Source organism: Delphinapterus leucas, chromosome 17 (assembly GCF_059928025.1).
Source record: "Delphinapterus leucas isolate spDelLeu-1000000601 "Yukka" chromosome 17, BTC_Dleu_Yukka2, whole genome shotgun sequence".
In the NCBI taxonomy this organism is placed as follows: domain Eukaryota; kingdom Metazoa; phylum Chordata; class Mammalia; order Artiodactyla; family Monodontidae; genus Delphinapterus; species Delphinapterus leucas.
In genome coordinates this window covers 7155069-7165705 of record NC_143145.1, presented here as the reverse complement: position 1 = coordinate 7165705, position 10637 = coordinate 7155069, and the positions used below count along the sequence as shown (strand labels likewise).

The 10637-nt window shown below is 48.7% G+C and overlaps 1 protein-coding gene across 1 annotated transcript in view; it reads right to left on the bottom strand.

The window, feature by feature from the left end:
• Positions 1-715: 715 nt before the first annotated feature.
• The window catches only part of LOC111165060 (uncharacterized), an 85572-nt gene continuing 75650 nt past the window's right edge, over positions 716-10637 (bottom strand). The window contains exon 5 of the mRNA XM_089898688.1: positions 716-7829. The gene's annotated coding sequence lies outside the window, so the exon portion shown is untranslated. The remainder of the gene's footprint in view (positions 7830-10637) is intronic.

Here is a 10637-nt window from a genome sequence, read left to right as displayed (position 1 = left end):
GCCTCCAGGGGTATTGGGTTCAGGGAGGAGAGGGGGAAGTGTGCGGGCTCTGGCCCCCTCACTGCTGCTTCTCCTTTATCTGCTGGACCTGTTGGACTTACTGTATAGGATGTACTCCAAAAAAGTGGTCTGTGGCTAAATATACGTGCAAACACTGGGCTAACCCAATGCCTAGGGTTTTGAGGCTCCAAATGGCAGTGTCCGGCTGAAGGTGATTGCTCAGGGGGGAGGTGGTGTTACGTCTCTTGTCTCTCTTAAGTTCCCTCTATCAGACCCCTCAATTTCCATTTATGTCTCGTCACTAACAGTTCATCATGGTGTCACCCATTTCTGATGTGACTGGTTTTGAGGGCTGTTTCCTGCTGATGGAACATCCCTTCCCGTCTGTGCAGGACTGCCTCGTTTCCTGCACCAGCTTCGTCCTCCTGCCACACCGCTCCTCCCAGACCCTCTCAATTCAGGGTTAAGGCCCAGAGATTTTATTAAAAGAAAACGAAAGCATGTAGGCCTGATAAACATTAGATCTGTGAGATGCACTAGGAAAATGAGACCTCTGCACGAAAACGAACTTTCAATGTGCTCGCTCTTGGGAAGTCCCTGGCGGCCCAGTGGTTACGACATGGTACTTTTACTGCAGGGGGTCCGGGTTCGATTCCCTGGTCAGGGAACTAAGATCCCACAAGCCACGGTGCAGCCAAATAAAACAAAACCAAACCAAACAAAACCAAGCGATTGCTCTTGTTACAGAGTGTGGGGAAGGCAGATGGAGTCCCACAGCACCTTCCTGCTCCAGGAGGCCCTTCGGGGGCTCTGCTGTAAGCTGCTCTTGGGGTCCAGGCTCCAGGTTCAGAGCCTCTGGCCTGCCAGGTGCACCGTCTGTGTCCCCTTTGAGCTGCTCACGTATCACACTGCTCCCTCCACTTCAGGCTGCTCTTATATACCCTCGTGACTTGTCTTTACTTTTAGGAAAGAAGTTTTCATGAACTTGCTGCCTCTCCAGTGTGTCTGTCTCCTACACGTGTCCTGTATCATACTGCTCACTTTCTTTTCATAGGTTGACCATATATATATCACTCAGTCATAGCATCCCCAAAACTTTTCTTTTTCTTTTTTGGCCACGCTGCCGGGTTTGCAGGATCTTATCTCCCCGACCAGGGATCGAACCTGGGCCCCAGCAGTGGAAACTCAGAGTCCTAACCACTGGACAGCCAGGGAAGTCCGACCAGAAATGTTTATAAAGTAACTGTTATGCGCCAGACGCTTGGAAGAAGCTGGTCTTTGTCCTCAGGAAGCTCATCCTCTTGATGGAGAAGACAATCATGTGAAAAAATAACTGCTGTAGGAGTCCCACACTTACCGCGTAGTAAGCACAGGAAAGAGAGGGGTGGGTGTGGGGCGAGCAGAGCGCAGGAGGGAGCAGCTAAACCCACCGCCAGAATTAGGGCAACAGCTCAGAGGTGAAACCTGAGCCAGTCTCAAAGAGCAAGTGGGTACTTGACCGGAGGGGCGGGGCATCGCCCACAGAGGGCATGCCTGGGCAAAGGTGTAAAGAACATCACCATGTGTTTCAGGAAAGGCTGGTGCCTCTGGGGGCCAGTATGCAGCGACTGCCTGGGCAGAGAGGAAGGAGCTGAGCATCCGAGGAAGAGCTGAGCTGGGGCAGCGGCAGAGAGGAAGGAGCTGAGCATCCGAGGAAGAGCCGAGCTGGGGCAGCGGCTTAGTCTGAGGGCATTAGGGATGGTGGGAGGGAAGCCGAAACTTAATCCCCTTATCAGATCAGCACAGCCCGGTCCTGCCTCTGCTCTGTCCTTCTCACCGTGTCAGCGGCTTGCCACAGGGGCGGTGAGCCACACCTGCCGCTTGTCGTGTGCTGGAGCGAGCTGGTAGAAGTAAAGTCACGTGGGTACGAGTGTGTGCTTGTCACCTGTTCCTCCTCTATGATTTATTAGGGTCAGCTGTCCAATTTGTGCTTCTTCATATATCAACTTCATCATCATCTTCCAGTGTCCGGACTGGAAAACAGGAGTTTTTATCTGGGTCCATGGCTTTGGGGGAATGTATCAACATCCTGAAATTATGTACAAGATTGTGTTAGCATGGGCATTTTTCCCAGGGAAAGGTTCCCAAGCTTTTATCAGAGCGTTAAACGAGACCCTTTTTTCTGAGGCCCTTTTCATTGGAGGAAAAGGCAAACAAAACCTCCCAAGAGCCGTGGATGCTTTTTCCCAAGAACATAAGTACAGGAGGAGCAGCGTTGAGATCAGCACTGAAGTTGGACAGTGGGCGTAGCTGATCCTAAGTCCAGTCAAATAAATACGTACTTCAAAAACCACTTTGCTTACTAAAATTCAGAATAAAACGTGATCTTTGACAATGCTGGACTATCTAGTGTAACCACTATAATAGCAGTTCTAATTGGCCTTTTCGTATGTATTTGTGTGTGTTTTCATATTTTATTACCTTCTTACTTATTGAGGGATTTCCTCTCATACCTAGTCTGCAAATGAAACACTGAGGGAGCAGCGCAGCCTGAGGGCGTGGGGTTTGTTCGTTCCTTTGCTATAAAATAAGATCAATAAATCCCTCATGAGGGCTGTGATAGAGATTAAGTGCACGTCATGCCATTACTGGTAAAGTAAAGCTGACCTCATGATCCCAAGAGGGTGAAACATGATTTTCACTGGTTCCAGGGTTGCACGAAATAGGAGTCAGAATTTTTAAAAAGTAAAAATAACGACAACAACAAAAATGTCAAATGACATTGAATGCCGACTGTAAGTCCATCCCTGATTTATGCACTTTATAACCATCTCAGGAGGCAAGGCATCGGATCCAAGGAGGTGGGCAGAGACAGATAAGGCCCAGCCTCCAGTTTTAGTCGGAAACCGAGAGACTCAGGCAGCTGAGAAGCAGACTGAGAAGCAGGGACCAGGGCTCAGCTGACCCCAGATGTTAGAAGTGACATTCATTAACAGCGTCATGAGGGTGAGAGTGAAGACCATGGCCACAGAACCCCAGTTATTAGAATGGGAACATGGTAGGTAGGGAGAGAAGAATGGATGCGGGTTGAGAATTTAAAATGATCACACCCCGGCCACCTACTGCAGGTGGCCTTGCTGGTATGTCCTTTCCAGCACTGGGTCCATTTTCATGAATTATACACTGACGCTCATGACCACTATCCATGTGCAAAGGCAGACACATTCACACATCAGAAGGTTTGGGGATCACAAACAAACATTTCAGGGCAGGACATGGGGGCCCTGCCTGCTGTATGAGAGTTCAGTTTCAACAGTCGATACCCTTGTTTTACAAACTTTGCTGCAAGTGGACTCGAGTGATTATTTGAGAGTGATGGCTTTTCCACTGCTCCATAGAGCTGGATTGGCCTGGGCTGGCCTCCAGGTCCCCTGAAACCCTCCAACACCAGCAGTTCTGCCCACATTGACCTCTATACTGAGGCTCCCTGTAAGATATCACTTGGAAAAAAAAAAGGTTTTGCTGTTAGAACAACTTTTTCTTTTAATTTGAAAACATAGATCTAGGGCTTCCCTGGTGGCACAGTGGTTAAGAATCCGCCTGCCAATGCAGGGGACACGGGTTTGAGCCCTGGTCCAGGAAGATCCCACATGCCGTGGAGCAACTAAGCCCATGCGCCACAACTACTGAGCCTGCGCTCTAGAGCCCACGAGCCACAACTACTGAAGCCTGCGCGCCTAGAGCCCGTGCTCTGCAACAAGAGAAGCCGCCGCAATGAGAAGCCTGCGGACCGCAACGAAGAGTAGCCACCGCTCGCCGCAACTAGAGAAAACCCACGCTCAGCAACGAAGACCCGATGCAGCCAAAAATAAATTAATTAATTTAAAAAAAAAAACCACCTTTTAAAAATATATAAATAAGTAAATAAAATAAAAACACAGTGCTATTGATCTTTCCATAATATTATTCTGTGAAGATCAGTGGAACGGGGCACTGAAAGCAATGACGCTCATAGTAAGCCGGTCAAAAGCAGCGGCTTTTTAAGCCCAATAGGGACAACTCTTCAGACTTAAGCCAGGGCTCTGTGTGTTCAGTCTTCAGGGATCAACAAAGTTAAACAGATACAAAATGCTGGGGCGCGGGAGGTGTCAAAGACTGTGTCTACAAAGTAATGAGTCCTTAAGGAATAGCTCCCTTTCTGACACGTGGTTTTTAGTGCTCATCATCTAGGTTCTCTATGCACATGCAAGTTGGGGCTGCCCAGCTGCGGCAGGGGTGGAGGTGGGGTAAATCTGAGCAGGATAGTGAGGGGCTGAGGCTGATTAATTCATTTTAGTTTCCAGTCAGAATGGGTCTGGGGTCGGACATGCATACCGAGGGTGATGGGTGGTGGATACAGGAGGGGTCTGACACTGCTGCACCCAGAGCCCCCATCTCTCAACTCCTAGGCTAGTAATTGCCTACAAGAGCAGTGAGTTTCCTGCCTGCTTACTTTGTATGTATTTATTTTATTTTTATTATTATTATTATTTTTTGGTCACGCCACGCGGCATGTGGAATCTTAGTTCCCCAACCAGGGATCGAACCCGCACCCGCTGCATTGGAAGTGCCGAGTCTTAACCACTGGACCGGACCGCCAGGGAAGTCCTCAGCCTGCTTACTTGGTATCCCACCAATTAGTCAAGCAAAGAATGCAGTTCCCTCAAGATAAAAGAGCAAAACAAAACAAAACAAAACACACACACACAACCATTTTGGGGCAAGGAAATCGCTCTGCATTGTGTTGCTGTTCAGGTCTCTCGGTAGAACTGTTATGGTAAACACCTGGCGCCCCACTTCATTGATTCCCATGACAGACCGAGGCCGAGCCTCACCTTGTCATGGTCTTCGTTCCTCCAGTCTAGTGTTGCTTGCATCTCAGTTTCCTATCAACACAGAGAACTAAATAATTTCATGAGCATCAACAAAGAAAACAAACAGGTAGGACTCAAATTTCCCTAAATGACTCCATCCAGCCTTCCTCCCCAAGGTCCCCACGCTGTTGAAATCAGGCAGCTCTAAATCCAAATGCTGAGCTGTCATCCTCAAAAGCTGTTTGGCCTTAGGCAAGCCCAAACCTTCTGAGTTTCTGTCTCCTTATCTATAAAATGAGATTAATAATGGTTATCTTGGGAGGAGCTGGTGAGGATTAGCTTTTAATTTGATCATTAATCCATTCATGCAATCCAAATATTTGAACACCAGCTCTGAGCTGGAGATGAAGTGCTGAGCAAAACCAGACATTGTCCCTTCTTCTCAGGGAATTTAGACTCTAAAAGGGGAAGCTGTCCTGCCCACAGATGATGCCAATAAATAGTGTCCACTTTCAAGCTGGAATAATTGCCAAGAGGAAAGTAGCACAGTTTCCAGGTGAGGGAGTGTAAGAGGGCTCACTCAGGTGTGGAGGGTGAAGGTGGCAAGGGTGCAGAGCAAGAAGTCTTCCCTCAGGGGGCTTCCCTGGTGGCGCAGTGGTTGAGAGTCCGCCTGCCGATGCAAGGGACGCGGGTTCGTGCCCCGGTCTGGGAAGATCCTACATGCCGCGGAGCGGCTGGGCCCGTGAGCCATGGCCGCTGAGCCTGCGCGTCCGGAGCCTGTGCTCCTCAACGGGAGAGGCCACAACAGTGAGAGGCCCGCGTACCGCAAAAAAAAAAAAAAAGTCTTCCCTCAGGAAGACACCAGAGCTGATCAATGGGAAGGGTTACAGGTAATTAGGCAGAAGCAAGGGAACTGCTTTCCAGGCAGAGGGAACAGCATGTGCAAAGTCCCCAGCATGGGGACAGCAAGACATTGGTTGAGGAATTCCCAGAAGCCAGTGTGGCAGGAGAGCAGAGCGATGGAGAGAGTGGTAGGGCCAGGCACAGGGCCTGCACTCAAAAGCAAGCTTCACAAGTCCTTCCAGGGTCAGAAAGAGAAAACCAAATATCGTATATTAATGCATAGATGTCAAACCTAGAAAAATGGTACAGATGAACCAGTTTGTAGGACAGAAATAGAGACACAGATGTGGAGAACAAATGTAGGGACACCAAGGGGGGAAAGTGGCAGCAGGGGGGTGGTGGTGCGATGAACTGGGAGATTGGGATTGACGTGTATACACTGATATGTATAAAATAGATAACTAATAAGAACCTGCTGTATAAAAAAATAAACAAAATAAAATTCAAAACAAAACAAAACAAAGAAGTCCTTGCAGGAAAAAAGTCAACAGGCACAGCTGAGCCTGCTAAGAGTCACCGAAATCAAAAACACCTTCAGTAGATACAGGGTGGGTATGACTCCAGGGGACAGTTCCCGGTGAGCTTGAGGGAGATAGGGCTGAAGCCACTCTCCTTCCCTTCCTTTTATATTGTGAAGTCCATTGGGGGCCATCCTGAACGGCCTCAAGATGGACAACTCCATAGACCTTGGCCGGGTTTGCAACCTGTAAATATCTCAAGAATATTCTTGTTACCTGAAAACTGGGTTCGCCTCTTGGTGGGTGTCGAGCCAAAAGACACAACCAAGCCAAAGAGTAGGAGAAGGAAGGATTTATTACTTGCAGCAAGTGAGGACAATATCGGGGGAACTTTCCCAAAGCACTGTCTCTCCAAACAGCTGTATTGGGGAAGTTTTAAGCTTCATGCATGTTCATGCATGTTCATGTACATGCATGTTCATGAAGGAGCTTGGGCTGTCAACAGAGTCAGAGCTTTAGTTGACTAAACTCAGGAGGGTCAGAAAAGGTCAACATCATCACCTCTTAGGTTCCAGTTGATCTGGGGTTGGGTGCTTCAGGCTAATCTTTACCATACCATTGAAACAGATTGGGAGTCTTCACAACTGATACATTATCTTTTTTTTTTTTTTTTGCATTACGCAGGCCTCTCACTGCTGTGAGAGCACAGACTCCGGACGCGCGCAGGCTCAGCGGCCATGGCTCACGGGCCCAGCCGCTCCGCGGCATGTGGGATCTTCCCGGACCGGGGCACGAACCCGCGTCCCCTGCATCGGCAGGCAGACTCTCAACCACTGCGCCACCAGGGAAGCCCCCTCCCCCCCGCCCCGGATACATTATCTTTGCTGTTGTTACTTCTCTTGCCTGGTAACAGTTTGTTCCTGCATTCTTTTGTTCCCTTAAGATCATGAATTACTGAGACCTGTTCCAGGGCAAGCACTGTGGCCAGGCTTAGATCACAAAATGGCTTAGGTGAAAAATGGCTTCTCTTCTGTCAAGAAAGCCATGCCTGCTTCCAAAAAAAAAAAAAGGTATCAAGTATGTACAGATTGGGAGTCAAAAGTGTGTGTAGGTGTGTGCATGTTAGGGTAGCATGGGGGTAAGGAATGGAGATGAAAATCCTAGGTAGCTGTAATCAGACAAAGAAGAACCAGGATTTGGAATCGGGAGATCTGAGTCTGCCGCTGGTTAGCTACATAACCTTGTGCAGGTCACAGCACTGTCAGAGCCTCGGTCTCTTCATCCATAAAATGAGGATAAGAGCAATCCCACCCTGGGGTGTTGTGAGGGTCAGAGTTATGCATTCCTCATCTTCTGGGTACTAAAGACCACACCCTACGATGAGGTTCAGAGATCGAGGGAACAGCCTCTGCCTTAGAGGAGCTCACAGTCTAGGTCCTAGACTCCATGAAAGAAACAAGGAAATAGATAATTCCAAACAATGCGATGGGCACGGAGCAAAAGGAAAACGCAGGCATGATGGCACTGCACCTGGAGGCTCCACGCGTAGCACAGGCTGCTGACTCCGTCCTTGTCCAGCTGTTCCAGCCTGAGCTCCCTGCCTGTTCTTGCCTGGAAGCTCTCTGCACACTGGAGCCTGTGGGCAGGAAGTGAGGAAGGATTACCACCAGCAGCTCTCAACCTGTGCATGGCAGCTCTGCATTAACACCAAACCCCGTGCCCTGAGTGGACTGACTTCGAGGTGAGTGTCCCCCGATTTCTCAGAACTTCCCCGAGCAGGACCAAGGCCAGTTGCCCCCATGATGACTTGCTTTTCATGCCCCCTCTTAGTGACTCCTTCCCTGCCTCATTTCATTTTCCCAATCTTTTAACAATTCTTTCTGGGGTCATTGCCTAGTAATCTCCTAGCACTCAAATCCTTGTCTGGGGGCCTGTTTCCCTGGAAACCCACTGGAAGGGGGGTGAGACAGAGTCTCTGGAATGAAGGCTCTGACCTGAGCTCGCTGGGCTCTGAAGGTAAACACGGTTGACCACCCCTAACCCCCGGGCACGGGTAAGGCATCCAAATTAGCATCACTATTAAAAGAAGAAATTGACCAAAGCCAGGTCGTTGAACCAAGGCACGTCCATGAACAATGTGTTACGGGTCCAATGACAGGAAGTGAGTCTACACCAAGAAATTAAACAAAACAAACCTTTATACAGATAGTTTGAGAAGCCCAAGCTTAGAATGCCCCGTTCCCTTCTTAGCCATGTCTTTTTGTTTGTTTCTTGTGTCCATAAGCTAAACAACGGTACTTTGTCCCAAGTCTTTCCCAGGATAGGTCAATGCAGAGAAAAAATAAAGCACAAGGGCCCCTTGCATGGAATTTAGCCTCAGGCCTCCGGAACCATGGGATGCTCTGGCCTTAGGAAGGACCCTCTCTGGCCCCCAGCTTTCCAAGGGCTCCAGCTCACGTGCTACCCCTCGGGAGGGCTGGGAGCCGCATCAGCACAGCCTGTTAATCACCCCTTGGCAGAGCCAAGCAAGCAGCTCTGGGAAGCCAATTAGTGGAACAATGTCTAGAAGACTGACTGCAAGGGTTGATGGCACCTTATCTACCAGAGCCAACCTGTTAGCATGGCTTTGAAGATGTTTCTCAGAACAGGGTGGAAAATTATTAACCTCGAATTGCAACCTTTCTCCACCCCTCTCCAACTACAGTATCCAACGCAGCCGGGGCCTTACACACAGTAGGTGCTCTGGAAAGTTTATAAATACATAAGAGAAAAATATGTTATGTTTCTATTTTTTTTCTTTTGATTTCCATCTTAGTTGAAGACCTTCTCTCCGATACAAAGAAGCAAATTTCAGATATGTAGTTGGATGAGTGGGTCAGCACCTTATTTCATTCAAGTTGCAGCCCAGTTGTGTTTTTTTTTGAGGAATTAAAAACAACTGTACTGTCTTACAAATCAAGTCTTCACAAGAACAGAAATGTGGCTCTAGAAACAATTTAGAGCCCACCTATCCCTTTACCAATCCCAAATTCTCCCCCATCGTCTCAAAAGGCTTGCAGATATTGTAAAAGACCTGGGCTTAGGGAACAAAAGTCCTTCTTGGTGGGAGGCTTCTCCATCTATATTGACTCCTTCCCGTCAGAATTCAAACCAATTCTTGCTCCCCACACAGTCCCTCACTGTCCTCCTCCTCCTGTCTCTCCCCACCCTGCACAAAGTTCTTTTTTTTTTAATTTTTTAAAAAGATTTAATTTTATTTATTTTTGGCTGCATTGGGTCTTCGTTGCTGCACACGGGCTTTCTCTAGTTGCAGCGAGCGGCGGCTACTCTTTGTGTTGCGGTGCACGGGCTTCTCATTGCGGTGGCTTCATCTTGTTGTGGAGCACGGGCTCTAGGCACGTGGGCTTCAGTAGTTGTGACACACGGGCTTAGTTGCTCCGCTGCATGTGGGATCTTCCTGGACCGGGGCTCGAACCCATGTCCCCTGCATCGGCAGGCAGATTCTTATCCACTGCGCCACCAGGGAAGCCCCAGACAAAGTTCTTGAAAGAATGATGCTCCATCCTTACTCCGTACTGTATTTACCCGTCACATCACCTCGCTCTGGCTCCTGCCCCAATACTCCTCTGAAAGTGCTCTGGCCAAGATCTCTGACAACCTCGTCAACCTTAGGTTGAGTAAAGCCCTTCTCAGGTCTGCACCGTACCTGCCTCTCCGCCGTATTTAGTTCTTCTGATCCTCCCTTTTTCTCTCCTCCCTTCCTTGGCTCTTGTGACATCACGCCCTCCCCATTGCCTTCCTGCCCCTGCACGGCTCCACTTCAGTTGGCTTTGCCAGCCTGCTCTTTTCTGGCTGTTTCTTAAATGTAAGCGTAGGTGTTTTCCAGGATTCTTTCCCACATCTTCCGTTCTCACCATTCACAATCTTTCTGGCAATGGAGACATCCACTGCAGATTCATTACCATCCATATGCAGGTGCCTCCTAAAGCCATATTCAGTCTGGACCTCTCTTCTTAGCTCTGGACCCAGAAGCTTCCAGATCTAGACTGGTAGGGAGGTACGTGGGTCTAGACCTCAGAGCCTGCTTCTCCTCCTTGGCCTCCGCAGGATAGTGAAGATAATAGGACCCACTTATCTACTTCTTTCTACTCACCAAGCACCTGGGGAGATATATCTCCACGAGGCCCTGCCAAAATTTACACTTCCCTTCTCTTCTGAGCAGAGAAGGACACTGATTTTTTTACTGCAATGCCACAGAAAATGCAGGCTCTCAAGAGAAAATGACAGGGATGGCCAAATGGGTTTCTCACTCCTGCACACACTTTGCATTGCATGTAGTTATTGCAAAACATATTACCGCATATTTAGAGACTTAAAGCTGTACACATCTATTATCTCACACTTTCTGTGGGTCAGAAGTCTGGACACGGGTTAACTGGGTTCT